This window comes from Cebus imitator, unplaced genomic scaffold (genome assembly GCF_001604975.1).
Source record: "Cebus imitator isolate Cc_AM_T3 unplaced genomic scaffold, Cebus_imitator-1.0 Scaffold137, whole genome shotgun sequence".
Classification (NCBI taxonomy): domain Eukaryota; kingdom Metazoa; phylum Chordata; class Mammalia; order Primates; family Cebidae; genus Cebus; species Cebus imitator.
This window is the reverse complement of record NW_016107452.1, coordinates 4910901-4927930: the sequence shown is the minus strand read 5'-3', so window position 1 is coordinate 4927930 and position 17030 is coordinate 4910901. Positions and strand designations below refer to the sequence as shown.

Below are 17030 nucleotides of genomic sequence, written 5' to 3'. Positions count from 1 at the left end.
AAAAAAAAAAAAAAAACTCAGGAGAATGAAAAATGGTGATATTTCAACTTTCTCTTTTCATCTCTGTAGACTCTGCAAGGGTGTATCAATTATAGTGTGCTTGGGATGTGTGCCTCTTCCAAATCTTCTCTATCTGTAAGACTTTGGGTTTGGCTTTCTCTCCTGCAGTCCAGGTGACTATGATCGCTAATTCCCTCATGTACCTGGGCTCCCCTCTGTTGACTTCTGCATTTGCCATACAGCCAAAGCCTGTGCTACCAGGAAAAAAGTTCTTAGAAAGCAATTTTTAGCTGATAAGTGTTCTGGTTTGAATGTGTTCCCTAAATTTCATGTGTAGGAAACTTAATCCCCAAAATCATATGTTGACAGCATTTAGAGGTGGGGTCTTTGGGAGGTAATGCGGACTAGATGAAGTCATCAGTGGGGCCCTCGTGAGGGGACTGGTGGCTTTATAAGAAGAGGAAGAGAGACGTAAGCTGGCACGCTCTTGCCCTCTCACCATATGATGCCTTCCACCATGTTATGATGCAGCAAAAAGGTCCTCACCCAATGCCAGTGCCATGCTCTTGGATTTCTCAGCCCCCAGAACTGTGAATGAATACATTTCTCTTGTTTTAAGGCACCCAGTTTGTTATATTTTGTTACAGCAGCTCCAGGAGACTAATAAAGTTAACTACCCCTCGCCTACTACATGTGGTCTTCAGTAGACTGCCTAGCCCTGACCAAGCTAACAGAAAGGATGTTGTTTCTCTGGATTGTGAGTTTTGAGCATGAAAAATAGAGAGACGGCAAGACTTAGATTCAGGGCCTGGCTTTGTCACTTTCTCTCCTAGTGGGACAAGGAAGAGCTAGTCCAAGGGAAATGCATGCCCAGGGTCTAGTCTTCTCTAGAGAGTTTCTGAGCAGAAGACCTCAAGGGGCACCCCCTGAAGGAGTCTCATGCTATGAGCACACTAGTACTCACTGACAAGTCTATTCACAAGAATCTCTCAGTAGAACCATTTGGATTCATGATAGTTCCCTTGCTCTGACCGAGGAGGAATAGTTGCCCATACTCAGTCCCCTGGGCCTAGGAGACAGTCAGACAGTATCTTTGTTAAAAGTATTGTTTGCAAATGCCTGGGCAGAAGACCAAAACAGAAAAAGAGATAAGAGGATCCCGGCCTAGCTTATCAATTTTTGTCAAGCCAGAACACCCACCCGAATAACAGAGAGGGGCACAGCCTTCCCTGTTCCATAGCCCACCAAGGAGGGACCTGATATTGCTCATTTTTCTAGGGGCTAGCCCGTGAGAATAGTCTCAGCAGACTACCTGCAAAGCTGCCATCAAATCTTGGATACAAGTTGACCCCTGGTCATAGACCTCACAGATATTATTTTCTGAGCACCTATGACATGGTTGGCTCTGTATAAGGCACTGAGGGTACAGTGTGATCCTATCCTTGGTGATGTGAGCCCTTGATGGAGACCTGAACCAGGTGCCAAGGGCATATGGAGAAGCATCCAAAGCCCGTAGGGTCTGGAAGAGAGCAGGGAAGACTACACAGTTAAGCAAACGCTCAAAAGTAGTATTCCCATTTTACAGATTAGTAATCTGAGGCTCTGAGATGTTAATGATCTATCCCAGGTCACACACCACACAGCTGGAAGAGCTGAGAAGCTGCAATTAACTGATTCCAAAGTGCATGCTCTTTTCTTTAATTTTACTTTAAGTTCCAGGATACATGTGCAGAATGTGCAGGTTTGTTACATAGGTATACGTGTGCCACAGTGGTTTGCAGGAGCCTCAACCCGTCACCCAGGTGTTAAGCCCTGCATGCATTACCTATTTGTCCTGATGCTTTCCCTCCCCTTGCTCCCACCCCAACAGGCTCCAGTGTGTGTCGTTCCCTTCCCTGTGTCCATGTGTTCTCATAGTTCAGCTCCCACTTACAAGTGAGAACAGGCAGTGTTTGGTTTTCTGTTCCTGTGTTAGTTTGCTGAGGATGATGCCTTCTAGCTTCATTCATGTCCCTGCAAAGGACCTGATCTCATTCCTTTTCAGTTCATGCTCTTTTTGCGCTGCTAGATAATCTCTGTCATTTGCCTGCCTAGCAGTCTCCATTTGCTCACATTCATTCATGCATGCATGCATTTCTTCAATACATGTTTCTTGAGTATCTACTGAATACCAGGAGCTGTACGCAATGCTATTATTACAGAACTGAGCAAAATAGTCAAGATAGTCTAGTGGGATTGGGACCCAGATATTTACTAGATAAATAATTATTCAATTTCAAGGTGAGAACCATTCTATGAAAGTAACAAATAGGATATGAAGATTGAGAAATCCACCTGGAGACTTAAAGTCTGGAGACCAGGGAACAGCTGTCAAGAAGTTAATATTTAAGCTAGTAGTTCTCAACTGGCAGTAATTTTGTCCTCATGGGGCATTTGGCATTGTCTAGAGACATTTTTTGTTATCACAACTGGGGAGCAGATTATTGTGGCATCCAGTGAATAGAGACTAAACGTCCTACAACGCATGGAAAAGCCCCAACAACAAAGAAGTTTTCCAGCCTCAAATGTCAATAGTGCCAAGATTTTTTTTTTTTAATTTAAAAACCATGTCTATAAGTAGTTCATTGTCATGTCTTAGACTAAGAAATGAAGTTGAAGAAGAAGCAGCCTGTGAAGCATGGAGGAAAAGGCATTCCAGGTGAAAAGAGCAGTACATGCAAAGGATTTAAAGCTTGGTGCTTCAAGCTAACAAGCAGAGGAGAGAAGTGTGGGATATGGGGGCTCAGATACCACAGGGCTTTCTGGTCTTGGGCAAAAGCTCAGGTTTGAATTTTCTATAGCCGAAAGCCAAAAACAGACACTCAGGCTACTCTGCAGAGAACAGGTTAAAGGAACAAAAGCGGAATACCAAAGGCTGAGGAGTAGCCCTGGAAGAAATGATGGTGGCTTTGACTACAGCAGAAGAAGGGGAGGTGAAGAGCCACGGACATATCGAGGTGTACTTTGGAAATTACAGTCTCAGCACTGAGAATGAATTGTATATGGGTGGGCAGGGGCAGAGAAATGAGCATGAAGGGGAACCCTTGGTACACTGGTCTCTACGGGGTGCTGGGTAGTACAGCTCACCAAGATGGGGAACCCTGAGCAAGGGCCAGGTAGGGGAGGGTCCCAAATCAATAACTCAGTTTCAAGCATGTAAAGCCTGAGACACCCAGTGGAGCTGAATACATAAGGTACTGGAGACAGAAATGGTTTATGTGAGATTTCAAGAGGTGGTACATTTGTAAAGTGGGCCTGGCTATCCATTAGTTTCACCTGGGTTGGAGGCTCTCTAAAGAAACACCAACACCCAGGCACATGCCTTAGATCAGGTAAACTTGAGATCTGGGAGTAGGTGCCTAAGCAACAATATTTTTTTAAAAGCCCCAGGTGATTGTGACACACAGTAATAATTGAAATCCACCAGATTCAGGAAGCTGTCCCAAGATGGAGACTTTCTGTGCATGCATGCAGCCCCACCATAGGGCTGAGAAACCTCACCTTTGTGCCTTACCAAAGAAACTGTCTTTAGTTTGTGTCTATTTAAAAATTCCATCTCTGCTGCTTCAGTGGTTGGCTGAAGTCTGTCAAACCAATGAATTGTTTGTAGTCTTGGCTGTTCTCATGTTACCTGCAGTTCCAGACCTTTTGTTCCAAGACTCTCTCATTTATGGCAATGTCAATCTCCTGGTAAAGCCCCAGGGCTGTTTCCTCTCTTTCATTCTTTGGGGGACAGAATGTTTGTAATCTCTTTTGTGAACTTTCTTTCCAAAATACTCACAGCATCTTCTGACACCATGTACTCAAAGCAGAAGGAGATACATTCTCCTATATCTCCTGAAGAGACCTGGCCTATTCTTCAAGGTCCAGTTAAATCTCCATTTCCCTTTATCATTATGGGACATCCATCATGTGGCTTGCTTTGTACTTGGCACTTGGGGACACCATGACGCACGTGAATGACATGACTCCTGGTCTAGGACAAAGTGTCTCAACCTCAGAGTTATTCACATTTGAGGTCAGGTAATTTCTTTGTGACGGGGGCTGTCCTTTGCATTATAGGATGTTCAGTGGCATCCTGACCTCAACACTCAATATGTGTAGTATGTTGACATTCCTCCCTACCCTATAGGTTTGGACAACCAAAAATATCCCCAGAATTGCCACATGTTCCCCTGGGTAGCCAAATTGCTCCCAGTCAAGAACAACTGCTCAAGAGGGAAAAGTACATTAAATAAACATGCACAGAGAATGCTGATAAGGAATATGAAAGGGTCACAAATAGGAGACATGTAATTGAACAGAAAGAAATAAGCTCAACATGGGACTACATGTTCCAACCCAGAAAATAGCTAGGATTATTTTCATCAAAATGCATTATCTGATGACTTTATTGTCCTTTGTCTTCTTTAGTTTCCTACAGCAGCATTCACTGGTCATGTCCTCAGCAGCCAGGCACAGTGCTAAGCATTTGGCATGCTCATATCATTTTATTCTCATAATTATCCTGCTGACTATAAGCAGTTCATTGTCATGTCTTATGTAACTACCCTACAACCAATACTGGCACCACAAACAGTGGAAGATTTGCTGTATAAGTGAATTGCCTTTGTAACCAATAGCATTGCATATTAGTCTTGCAAACTGGAAGAAAAGCTGAGACAGCTGTAGTGTCCACTTCTTTATCTCTTAAACAACGGCCTGCTAGTTCGTCAGTTATCACAATCCTTTTTGTACTACCAATGTCTCTTCAAATCCTTCCTTCTGGGTCTCCAAATCACTCCCCAAATTTCTCTCTTCCCCCAGATTTCTTCTTTCTGTCCTCATGTTTCCTGGAGCTAATTCCCCATCTGCTCCTTCCCTTTTCCACTAAAATTCTCAAATTTTTAGAGTTGCCCACTAACATCATCTCCTTGCTGTTTTTGCATTGGGATTTCTTCCTATTCCCTTTCCTGAGAGAATTCTCTCTAATCAGTACCAGTAAGGCAGTGAATGCAGAGCTCTCATGTCTTCTCATTCACTCTCTCTTCCATATTGGATGTTGTTTATAACTATTTGCCTTGGAACCCTAGACCAGCCACGTCCCCCTTCTACCTCCTATTCTATAGGTAAGAGTGGACCCCGCTGCCCAGTACCCTGTCCTAATCTCTATCTACACTCTTCTCTCAGATACTTTTTAAGTTTTCAGAGCTTCATTTTTCCTTCCTATGTGGAAGATTAACCCAACGTTATCTTCCATCCTGGGCTGTTTCTTGGATTTTAGCCTCATTTCTCTAATTTAATTTGGACACCATCACCTGAATACAACCTTGGCATGTCTAATTCAACATATCTCAAGCAAAAGATATATTTTTCTCAAAGACAGCCTTCTTTTCCTCAGTCTTGCAAGGCCTCTTGTTTCTCTTCATTGTAAAGATCACCCTCAGAATCATTCCCTACGTTCCTTTGTTTATGCATTTATTCTTTGAGCCTGCTGTGGGCGCCATGCTTTTCACATGCTTTGTAATGCTATTGGTTACAAAGGCAATTTCCATAGTGCCTCCCTGCATGGTGCTCATAGTCCATCTGGAAAGCCAGGCAGCCAAAAGAGGAGTTAGAAAGGGTATTGATGAGAGCCATGATAGGGAGGGTCCAATGTGCAAGGTATCTCTCCTTTTCTTCTCTGCCTAGGTCCAATGAGCCAGCAACTCCTCTAAGGCTTCCTTCATTAGGTCCCTCCAGTTGGCTGCTTGATCTTCCAACTCATGGCCTCTGCCCCAGCCTCCCACCTGTTCTTGCCTCTTCTCCCTTCTGTCCACTTCCTTGAACTCTCACACATTACACTGCCTTATAATATCCTGGTTTCCTGCCTACCTGCTCCTCTACACTACAAGTTGATTCAATGTCATGAATGTATGCTATTTGCCACTGTATTCCCAGTACCAGGCACAGAGATGCTCAATAAATGTTGATGGAATAATGAATGAATGGATTCTAATCCCCTTTACACACTAGCAATCAGAGTTTTTTCTTAAAAACCCTCCTATGCCATTGTCTTCTCTAGCTCTTCCCAAAACTTCATACTTTAACAACATACCAGGCAGGTTCTGAAGTAGTAATCTAGAGGCAGCCAGTTAACAACCCCCGTGCATGACTGGGAATATTTGGAAAACAGTAACGAGCTTCATGAGCACAGGGCACTCATGATTGCTCTGGAGAAGAGCCATCTCTGCTAATGGAGGGAGAGCCCAGGAAGTTCCTGGCTTTTCAGTCTTCAGTGTTCTCTGGTGCTATGGGGTAAGCAGCTCTCTTTCCTAAGGAAAGAAGGCCAACTTTGCCATAAGATTCGTTATCTGGATGTGGAAGGTGCTTGGTTCAGCCAAGCAGGTCTGAAAAAGTTGGCAGCCATTGCCCTTTTCCCTCAAGGGGGGCACACTCACCATCTACCTGTCTGTACTGCTTATGTTATCTCCTTGAGCTAAAAGACCTGCATTTGAATTTCAGCACTGCCACTTACTTATTTGTCAAGTGGCCTTAGTTACATAAACCCTCGAAAACCCCAGTTTCTTCATCATTGAGTGGGGTTAACAATAAAAACTATTTCATCAATATCCAGACCATGATCACTCTAGAATATGGGTATTGAGTATATTGTGTATATTTGCTTCTCTTATGTACACTTAAAGCTTTTCATAATTTTTTTTTTTTTTTTGCCATCTCAGCTCACTGCAACCTCCAACTCCCAGGTTCAAGCTATCCTCCTACCACAGCCTCCTGAGTAGCTGGGATTACAGGTGCCCGCTACCACACGCGGCTAATTTTTGTATTTTTGGTAGAGATGGGGTTTCACCATGTTGCTCAGGCTGGTGTCAAACTCCCGGGCTCAAGTGATCCACTCGCCTTGGCCTCCCAAAGTGCTGGGATTACAGGTGTGAGCCACCATGCCTGGCCCATAATATTTTTTTAAATTATCTTATAAGGCATGTCAAATTCAACATGTCTCAAGCAAAAGATATTCTTATAGGGTATGTTTGTGAGAATTAAATGAAATTAGGCATGGAAAGTTCTCCTTACAGTGCCTGACACATAGGAAGCCTCTGATACAAGGTGGCTCTCAGCAGCATAGTGGCACTACAGTCTTGGCCATGGGGGTCTTGCAGCACTGAGATCTTCTTATCCATTCACTGGTTTGTTTGCATTATGTCTTACTCCACTAGAATTAAGCTTCATGAGGGCAGGGCCCTATTCTGTCTTTGCTCCACACTGTATTTTGAGGGTGCAGAGTAGGCAATTGGCACACGGTTACTGAAAACATGAGCTATGAAAACAACCAGTTTCAGCCCCAGGCACAGCTCACATCAATCACATGTCCTGCTCCCAGTCAGCACCCTTCACTCCCCGCCTAAGAGGTAATGGACTCAGGAGGAAATGCAATGGCTGACCAGTTTGCCTAGAGCAAAGGTCCTCACAATGCAGCACCTCCCAAAGACTCTAACAGAAGAAGTGAAAAGGCAACTCAGGGTAAATTATCAGATCTGAGAAGAATCAGGAGAGAAAACACAAGAGGCTAGAGTGGTCCCAGCAGAAGCTCTCGAATGAGGTCAAAGCTTCAAAGGGCAAGAACCATAGGTAGACAGCACAGAGTCAAGGGCCTCGACACTGGAGAAGCGTCAGTCGGTGAATACCTGGGTTAAGCTGAGACTTGCAAAGCAAATATGCTACAAAAAGAGGGTTTGCTGGCCAAGGAACAGTCAGAATGCAAACGAACAAAAGGAAGGGCACTGTTGTGCAAGGCTGATGAGGCATGTTCATGAATGGCCCAGAAGGCAGAACTCCATCACTTATTTTCCTTTTGTCTCCTCTGCCAAGGGGATTACTGGACTGGAAAAGATAGGAAAAAGGTAAAAATCACTATGTTTTATGAAGCAGCTACTATGTATCAGGCAGCAATATATATTCGAAATCTTGCTTAATACTTAGAAGAGATATCAACCATGATTTCATTTTATGTGTGAGAAAAATTAACCTCAGAGAGGTGAAGCGGCTTGCTCACGAGTGCAGATCTAGTGAGTAGTCTAATACCTTCATTTGGATGTTGTATATCTTAAGAGGGAAGCTTAAGATGGATGGAGGCCTCACTGGGGGTAAATAGCCCAGCACTGACCCCATTTAAGTTCACTGTCAAACCTCCCTGGGCCGTTTTTACGCCAGCTGCAGTGTTTAGAGACAGCATCTGCTATTTAGAGAGTTGGTTTTCTTTTCTTTTTCTTTTTTTTCTCTCTCTCTTTTTTTTTTTTTTTTTTTTTGACAGAGTCTTGCTCTGTTACCCAGACTGGTTCAAGCGATTCTCCTGCCTCAGCCTCCTGAGTAGAGTAGCTGGGATTATATGTGCATACCACCATTCCCTGCTAATTTTTGTATTTTTAGTAGAGATGAGGTTTTGCCATGTTGGCCAGGCTGGTCTTGAACTCCTTACCTCTGATGATCTGCCCGCCTCGGCTTCCCAAAGTGCTGAGATTACGGACGTGAGCCACCACGCCCAGCCCAGAAGAGCTGGTATTCTGAACCTAGTGTGAGAGGGGGACACTTCTTCCCCACTTCCTATGCTGTCTGCAATATGGAGAGATATCTTTCAGTGTGACGTTGCTGGCCACTCTGGCTCCCCCACCTCCCCTCAGGGAAATAAAACAAAATATCTGATTGGTGAGTTTGGCAGAAAGAACTGGACATGAACATTTTGCCTGGTGCAAAGGTCTTTTCTCTCTCTAGCAGGAGAACCATATGACAAAATGACAACTCAGAGGAAATGATCAGGACAGAGAGGGAGAGGAGAACACCCAAGAGGCCAGGGCGTCACATGGACACTGTTGTCTCTTGCTTCCAGCCTCCCAGCCTATAGAATGCCTGTGCTAAGCCCAGCAGCCCAGTCCAGGCCCCACCTGTGAGTGAGGCCTGAGGCTTTTTGACCTTGCCTTGGCTGGGTACACCGTTTTATCACCACATGCCTAAGACCCGTGCTCCAGTGCATCTATCAGGAATAAAACTGATTTATGTTTTAAGCCCCCTGCCTCATTTCTCCAATGGTTCAGAACTCAGGGGAAAATGAGGTTTGGGGATTGACACCGCCAAATAAAGCAACGGCATCTGGTGAGGAACCCTGCATTTTTTCTGATTTAATTTCACCTCATTTAGTTCCAGTTGGGTTTGCATTGCTCATATCAAGATGGTATGTGATATTAACTCTGAGTCAACAGCTCAGAGGAATGTCAAGAAACTGGAAATGGTTCAGAGGAGGCTAAATAGAATGATGAACATTCTGGAAACAAGGCCACGGGAGGAATGGTAAAAGGAACGAGAAGATTTAGTTCAAAGAAGATTTGGCTCTGATATGATGCAGTCCACATGTTTCAAAGGCAATCATGCAAAAGAATAATTAGATTATGTGTCTTCTAAGAGCAGAGTTAAGTTCCCGGGAGGAGTATTTTGCTCATTATAAGAAAGATATTTACAACTATTAGCATTGTATAAAAATGAAGTAAGTTCCACCAATAAGGGGTCAACTCCCTGTCACTGGGGTTATTCAAAACACACCAATGGATGAAACAGGATGATCCTGAAAAGGGTGTTCTGGTGTTGGGAGATGGTTGGGTCTGAAATAAAGTTTATCTGTATGATTTTTATAAACCCTAAAGAACCTGAATGAGCTACTTTAGCTCCTTACCCCTTTGTTCCTCCAATATTGCAAGTGACCTATAACGAGGAGGGCAGGCCAGGGAAGACCCCTTGCATGTGGCCAGATCCTCCCTGGGGAGCCCCGGTCCCCACACCACACTTGCTAATGGGAGGTGCCATGGAAGGCTCAGGGCCCTATGTGCTCCACGAGGGAAAAGCTTGGCCCAAGAGGAACTCCTTAAAGGAGTCTATGGTAGCCGGGGTAAGAAGACAGAGGCCCTGATAGCAAAGTAACACACAGAAATGATGCCAAGAGATACAGCTGCATAAGCAAGAGAAAAGCTTATTCTTTACCTGCTCCTCTCTGCAGGCACCAAAGCAGAAGCTGAAAGCTAACATTTGGCCACAAGAAGGTGTTCTGTTTGACCTATAGGATTGTTTAAAAGAAAGAGGCTAGGCACAGTGGCTCACACCTGTAATCTCAGCACTTTGGGAGGGCAAGGCCGGGAGATCAGCTGAGGTCAGGGGTTCGAGACCGGACTGACCGACATGGTGAAAGCCCATCTCTGCTAAAAATACAAAATTAGCCAGGTGTGGTGGCAGATGCCTGTAATTCCAGCTACTTGGGAGGCTGAGGCAGGAGAATTGCTTGAACCTGGGAAGAGAAGGTTGCAGTGAGCCTTAATCATGCTATTGCATTCCAGCCTGGGTAACAAGACCGAGACTTCTTCTCAAAAAATAATGAATAATTAAAATAAAATATAAGAAAGAAATCATTGCCAACTTGTTTTAAATGGGAGATTTTACGCACAAAGATCCGCAATTTTCTGTTTCTTCTGAAATACCACAGAAGTGGCAAGGTGGGAATAATTGACGGGAAGTAGGAAGCAGCTGCCTTCTCTAGTCAGGGGGTATGTGCTCCAGTTTGTATGGGAATTACCACCCTCAGCCAAGTTCTAGACACTGAGGCCAAGTGCAATTGTTCCTTAGTGTTCATGGATACCAGTTATTCTGGCTACTGGGTGAGGATGGAGAAATGAGAGACAGAGAGAACAACCAAGACACTATTACAAGGGTCCAAGTGAGAAACAGTGAAGTCTTGTTGAACACAAGGAGTGGCAGTAGGGATGAAAAGGAGGAAAGAAATCCAAGAGGTAATAAAAGGTCACTGACTTAGGAATAAACAACTAGATGCATGAGGCAATGAAAGAAGATAGAGCCAAGGAAGACTCTCAAATTTCTGATTTGAGCAGATGGATAGGAGAATTCACACATGACTATGAACTTTCTGACGTGGCCAGATGGGCGGGTGGTGATAAAGCCATCAAATGGGTAGAGAATACTGGACTGATAGCAGGATTTAGGGGACGGTTAGCAGGCTGGGGCATGATGGCTCTGGGACCTTCAGGTGGAGGGATTCAGGAAGCAGTGGGTACATGTCCAGAGTACAGGAGACAAGTGTAGGCAAGATATAGAGATTCTGTTATCAGTGGTATCAGAAGCCATACATGCAAATAAAATTAACATAGGAAGGGTAAATAGAACTTGCAGGAGAATGCAGAGAATTTGAGGGTAAAGGGAATGCTGGCATATAGGAGGTTAGGTAGAGAATAATAAAGAAATCATAAAAAAGGGAGGAAAGGGACTTAGAGCAAGTGGCTGACATAAGCAGAAGCCGAAAGGGAAAAAGGTGGAAGAGACAGAATTAGGGGAAAGAGGGGAACCAGAGAAGCTAAGAAAAAAAGCGGGGCTCTGTGGCTCACACCTATAATCCCAGCACTTTGGGAGGCCCAGGCAGTCAGATCACTTGAGATCAGGAGTTCAAGACCAGCCTGGTCAACATGGTGAAACCCCATGTCTACTAAAAAATACAAAAATTAACTGGGCATGGTGGTGCATGCCTGTAATCCTGGCTATTCGGGAAGCTGAAATAAGAGAATTGCTTGAACCTGTGAAGTGGAGGTTGCAGTGAGCTGAGATCACGCCATTGGTCTCCAACCTGGGTGACAGAGTGAAACTCCATCCCTCTCCCCGACAAAAAAAAGAAAAAAGGGAAAAGATCAGGAGAGGAGATGATAAATTTGTTTTCTTTCAAAACATGACAAATTTAAAGTTGAAGGCTAAAATTCTGGAAGTATGAGTCAGGAGTTCATAAGAATGTCAGGCAGACATAACCGCGATTTGCCAAGCCTCACACAGAGGAGATAATTAATACCACGGGAGCAGGTACGACTTTGGCTACAAATGCAGCCAAATAAGAAGGTGAAGTAAGGACAGAGTCAGAGATGACCTCGGAGGAAGGTTAGGAAGAAGAAAATATGGTCAGCAATGCTGGAGCAGAAGTCAAGCTCTGGTGATTAGAAGGACACCAGTGATCCTGAGAGAGCTGTTTCAGTGGCCTGGTAGAAGCCATTGGATGTCCAATTTGTGCCTCATGCTGGGTAAGCAGTAGAACATATAGAACTAAGTCAGCACCAAGCCTTGACCAGAGCAAGCCAACAATTAAGTCATTACAGAACAAAGGAGCTTCCAACAGCTCAGCCATGTCACTCTGCCCTTTCTATGCAAATGACCTCAGCAAAAAGAACAGCAAAGTTAAGTACCTAAGAGAGTAGGCAGATTGGGACAATCCTAGTGTGTCCAACTGCTGGCCATGAAAAGGAGAGGACATTTGACCCACACGGTTAGTTCACTCACGGCTCATTCACTCATTAACATTGCGTTAGGCCTAACATGCTTAGAGACTGAGAAAAGGCACATGGTCATAAACAGAGACTTGGTTCCTGCCTTCAAGCAGCCTGCAGTATAGTTGGGGTGGATTTCCATGCCATCAGAATATTTCCCAATCAAAACACTCCATCTATAACACCTGGTGCAATCACTGTTCAAACTTTCACAAAATTATGTGCCCACTTTTTACATCAGCAGATGTCCCCACTTACCATGCGGTTTCAGTTTTACCTTTACCTACTACAGGGAAATATAAAAAGCACAGTACCTTTTTATGCTTCCCTGTAGTAGGTAAAGGTAAAACTAAAACCGCATGGTAAGTGGGGACATCTGCTGATGGGAAAAGCGTCTGGTAGACTGAATTATAGTCTCATAAAGGACCATCCTATCAACATCAACCATCACTTTGTTGCTCATGCTTCTCCAGCATCTAACTACAAATCTAACCAAGTTCTGTTTCATTATTTTCAACTTCCAGTGACAGTTCACTTGAACTACCCTTCAGACTCAGTTCTGAAGTCAAACTTGGCCCATGGTATCTCTCAAATCATCACCCTCTGCAAACATCTCTATCCCTGTCTATGGTACCCTTATTTCATCATCCCTCATAGGCATCTTCTACACCCAATCAATTTCCAAGCTGTGTATTAAGCAGAGTCATGGGCACATCATAGACGTTCAATATTTACTTGTGGATTCAGTGGACACGTTTTATATCCTGGGTAACCTCTGTGGGCTAATACCAACTATGGATCTGACACACACTTCTAATGATAGTGGTTAAGAGGACAGCTTTTGGTGAGAGACGGATCTGATCTGGGTTTGCTCCAATCTATGCTACTTAGGATCTCAGTGACTTTGGACACATTTCCTGTTTACAAATATAAGTTATTAGGGTTGTGAGAATCAAATATAAAATGCATGTAAAGCTCAGAGCACAGAGATATTATTTGTCTTAGTCTCTTAGTCCACTATCAATGTTTATCCATCTAAATAATCAAACGTGAAATCCAAATGAGTCCAAATCCAAAGATGGTATCAGTGGTATTCAACTTGAGAACTTTAGCTGGACTACTTAAAAATTGCAAGAAGGGAGCATAAAATATTTTCAGTGGAAACAGATCTCACTTCTTCTCCTAGATCCATCCTCCAGTGTATTCAGTTTTGAAAATTTCAAATAAAAATTATTTAATGCAGGAAGCTTCACTGAGTGCTAGCTGCATTCATAGTAGCTACTTAACCAATTAGGCTGGAATACCTTCCCACTTTCCCTCTGGAAACCTACCTTTAGTTTCTTAACGAGGTCCCTTGTTTTTGTCAAGCTTTTCCCGGCCCCACACACAAGATCTATGCCCAACTGGGATCCACTTTGGGAATTAACCACAAAAGATATTTCTTCTCTGTCCCATCACACAGCCACAGTTAGGTGTGGCCATGTCTTCCCCAGTGGTCCATGAAGCCCTGAGGTGTCTGCCCTGTACACAGTAGATGCTGAATCAGTACTCTGTATTTCAGATGGTTGAGAAGGACTGGAGGGGGCAGAATGAAAGGCCAGAGGATAGAAATTAAAGTTACTTGTGCAACTCCCACCAAACTTAGAGGGTGGGCTGAGAAGAACAGTGCATAACTCAGAGGAGGGGGAAGGAACTCCAGTGAATGTGCATCCAGGGTCAAAGAAAAGTAGAAATTTTGGTCCCATCACTTGACAATAATTGCATGGTCTTAACATTTTCTTCCTCCTTTGCTTCTGGAAAATGCATGGCACGTACTGGGCCCTCAGTGAGTAGGCACTGAATGACTAAGTGAGTACTGCTTCTCTCTTGTTCTTTTTGTTCCTTCATGTTCTTTGTAACTACTCAAGCTTTCCCCCACCACCCCAATACAGCCATTCTCTCTCTCTCTCCCCCTCTCCCTCTCTCTCTCTCTCTGTCTCTCATCTGCTATCTGCTAACTCCATCTGTAGTAATATAAGGTATGTAGGCGTGTGTGTGTGTGTGTGTGTGTGTGTGTGTGTGTGTGTATCATTTTTCATTTACAAAGGAGAAAACAGAAGTTCCAAAGTCCAAAACTGAGCACCCAAGTTTACACAGCTGTCCATACAGCTAGTAATAAAGTTGGCGCAGATAAGGTCCTATTCCCCCAGAGCCCTTCCACTTTTGTGTGCATCAGTCTATGATGCACTTTGACTCCCAACAGCCAGCAGCTGCGACCCTTTACCCAAAGGACACCCAGTAGGCCAGAACTCATTTGCTAGTCAGTGTCAATGTGGTACTAGAAGTACATGGAGTTAAGTCTCCCTCCCACCCACCATCAAGGGGAACCAGGGCTGGCTGATCTTAACTAATGATTGACAGGTGGGAAGGCATTAAGACTACCGCTCTCCAGGGCCCAGTCGGCACAGCTCTGATGTGTGGGGCACACTACCCCACATCTACCAGGGGTGATTAAGCCCAAGTGACCTTCAGAGGACTTCTCAATGTCGTACCCTTGCCCAGCCTCTTCCTTTTCCCTGTCCATCTTCTCTGGAAACCCTCGTAATAAATCTTTCGCACAAATCCCCGCAGAAACCACCACCTCTAGGGACCCAGACTAAGGCAAGGGAGATGTAGGATTCAAACCCAAGCCTGTCTGTCTTCAAAGTTTTTTCCCACTATGCTATGGTTGAGATGTTATTACAATCACACCAGTCTGCTCTTTGTTCATCTTACAGTTATACACTTAAAATGCATGACACAACCCCATCTCTACTAAAAGTACAAAAATTAGCTGGGTGAGGTGGTATGTGCCTGTAATCCCAGGTACTTGGGAGGCTGAGGCAGGAGAATCACTTGAACCCGGGAGGTGGAGGTTGCAGTGAGCTGAGATCATGCCACTGCACTCCAGCCTAGGCAACAGAGAGGAACTCCATCTCAATAAACTAAAATAAAATAAAATGTATCACACATACATTTAAAAAATTCGAATGGCCACTCTGACTTCAGGCATCTTGAAGACAAATATGTATTCAAACACTCTATGCTTGCTTACTTTTTCTTACTATAATTATATCGTCTCTGAGGCAAAAGAGCTTTGAATATCTTAGCAAAATAAAATAAAGGGCTCAAAGGGGAGAGAAAAGGTTATTTTTGAACTTGTCTTTGTAATTGCCCCTTGCCTGGGTCCATAATTAAATATAAACTAAAAAGAACTTTAGTTATTGAATGTTCTAAGTATTTTCATTATATGAGTAATGTAATGACACTAGAGAAATTTGAAATCCAGGGGAGAAATAAACACCCAAATACTCTAATCCAACCATTTACCAACTATTTCCTTTATAAACGATTTCCTTTCACTTAGAAACTATTTCCAGTACACTAATCCAACCATATACAAACTATTTCCTTCCAGCAGTTATCACAGCTTTTTGCGCAGCCCAGGGATCCATGCATTTGAGGTGGCTGCAGTCCTGCTTCAACGCCGGGGTTTCCTGTGTGTTTGCCTTTGGCCCAAGCGGTTTCCATGTAACACAGTTCTTGTGGCTGTCATTTTTAATGGTTGCACATTGTTACACCCAGAGGATGTACTATATATTATCACCCTTTTGGCTGCTTTTGATGTTTAATATTAATCTTATTAAGTAATAAGATTGTGTTGAACGTGCCATTTTGGTTTTGCTTCTATTCTTTTTTCCCTATGTCAGATCATACCTTTAAAAGAAATTTCCAAGACTTGAGTTATCGGATAAAGGGATAATGTTTATAGCTTTTGATACACACTGCCACTTTTTCTCCAGTCCTGCCTCATCAAAATACGTACTAATCTGTGTTATCATAAGCCAACATGAAACAAAGGTATTCCAAACTCAGCGTGGTTTCTCATTCTTTCACGAGTTCTGTTCTACCAAAATGAATTCATTTTAAATTTCTCGATTTCATACAAAGGTCTTGAAATTTTCTCTAGAATGTTATGAGCCCATAGCATGCCTCATAAAAATGATGGGGAACTTAAAATGAGACAGAATGTGAAAGTGACATTTCAGTCATCCTCAAATATATGTAGTGCTCATTTTAATTCTAAGCTTTCTCAATTGCTAATTCCTGCAGGGATTAGTCCTCGAGCTTGAGTTGCCTGATTGATCCAATCATCCTCACTCGACACTAAATAGGGCACCTTTCAATGGGTGATGTGGGCTCACTGAGTTGGATGCATATTTTGTGAACATTAATTTATGCCTGCACCTTGAAACGCAGAGGATAAGGAATGTTGATAAGAAAAACAAGCAAGAAGGGATTCCCATTTTCTCAGCTATTCTGTGGTTTGCCTGAGTTCATCCTAAGATTTCATAACAGAACAGGACACAGAACAGGACAATTGAGACTCTCTTACAATTTTTACCAAGCCAAAAAGCCATTTGAGAGTTCTAGTAAAAAAGTGGAAAACCCAGCCAGACTCCCAGAAACATCATTCAGGTGACACCAGACATGCTTGCAGATAAACATTCCGTCGATTGAATTTTCTCACTTTAAACTTTCAAAAATTAAAGAAGCTCATTTTCTGTGGCACTTCAAACCCAACAAGCACCAACTTGCATTTTGTTTCAAGAAAGCATTTTACTTTAACCCAATAAC

The 17030-nt window shown here is 43.4% G+C and overlaps 1 protein-coding gene across 1 annotated transcript in view; it reads right to left on the bottom strand.

Moving 5' to 3' along the window:
• The window catches only part of HSD17B2 (hydroxysteroid 17-beta dehydrogenase 2), a 69281-nt gene that overhangs the window by 50786 nt on the left and 1465 nt on the right, over window positions 1–17030 (bottom strand). The gene's annotated exons all lie outside the window — the stretch shown is intronic.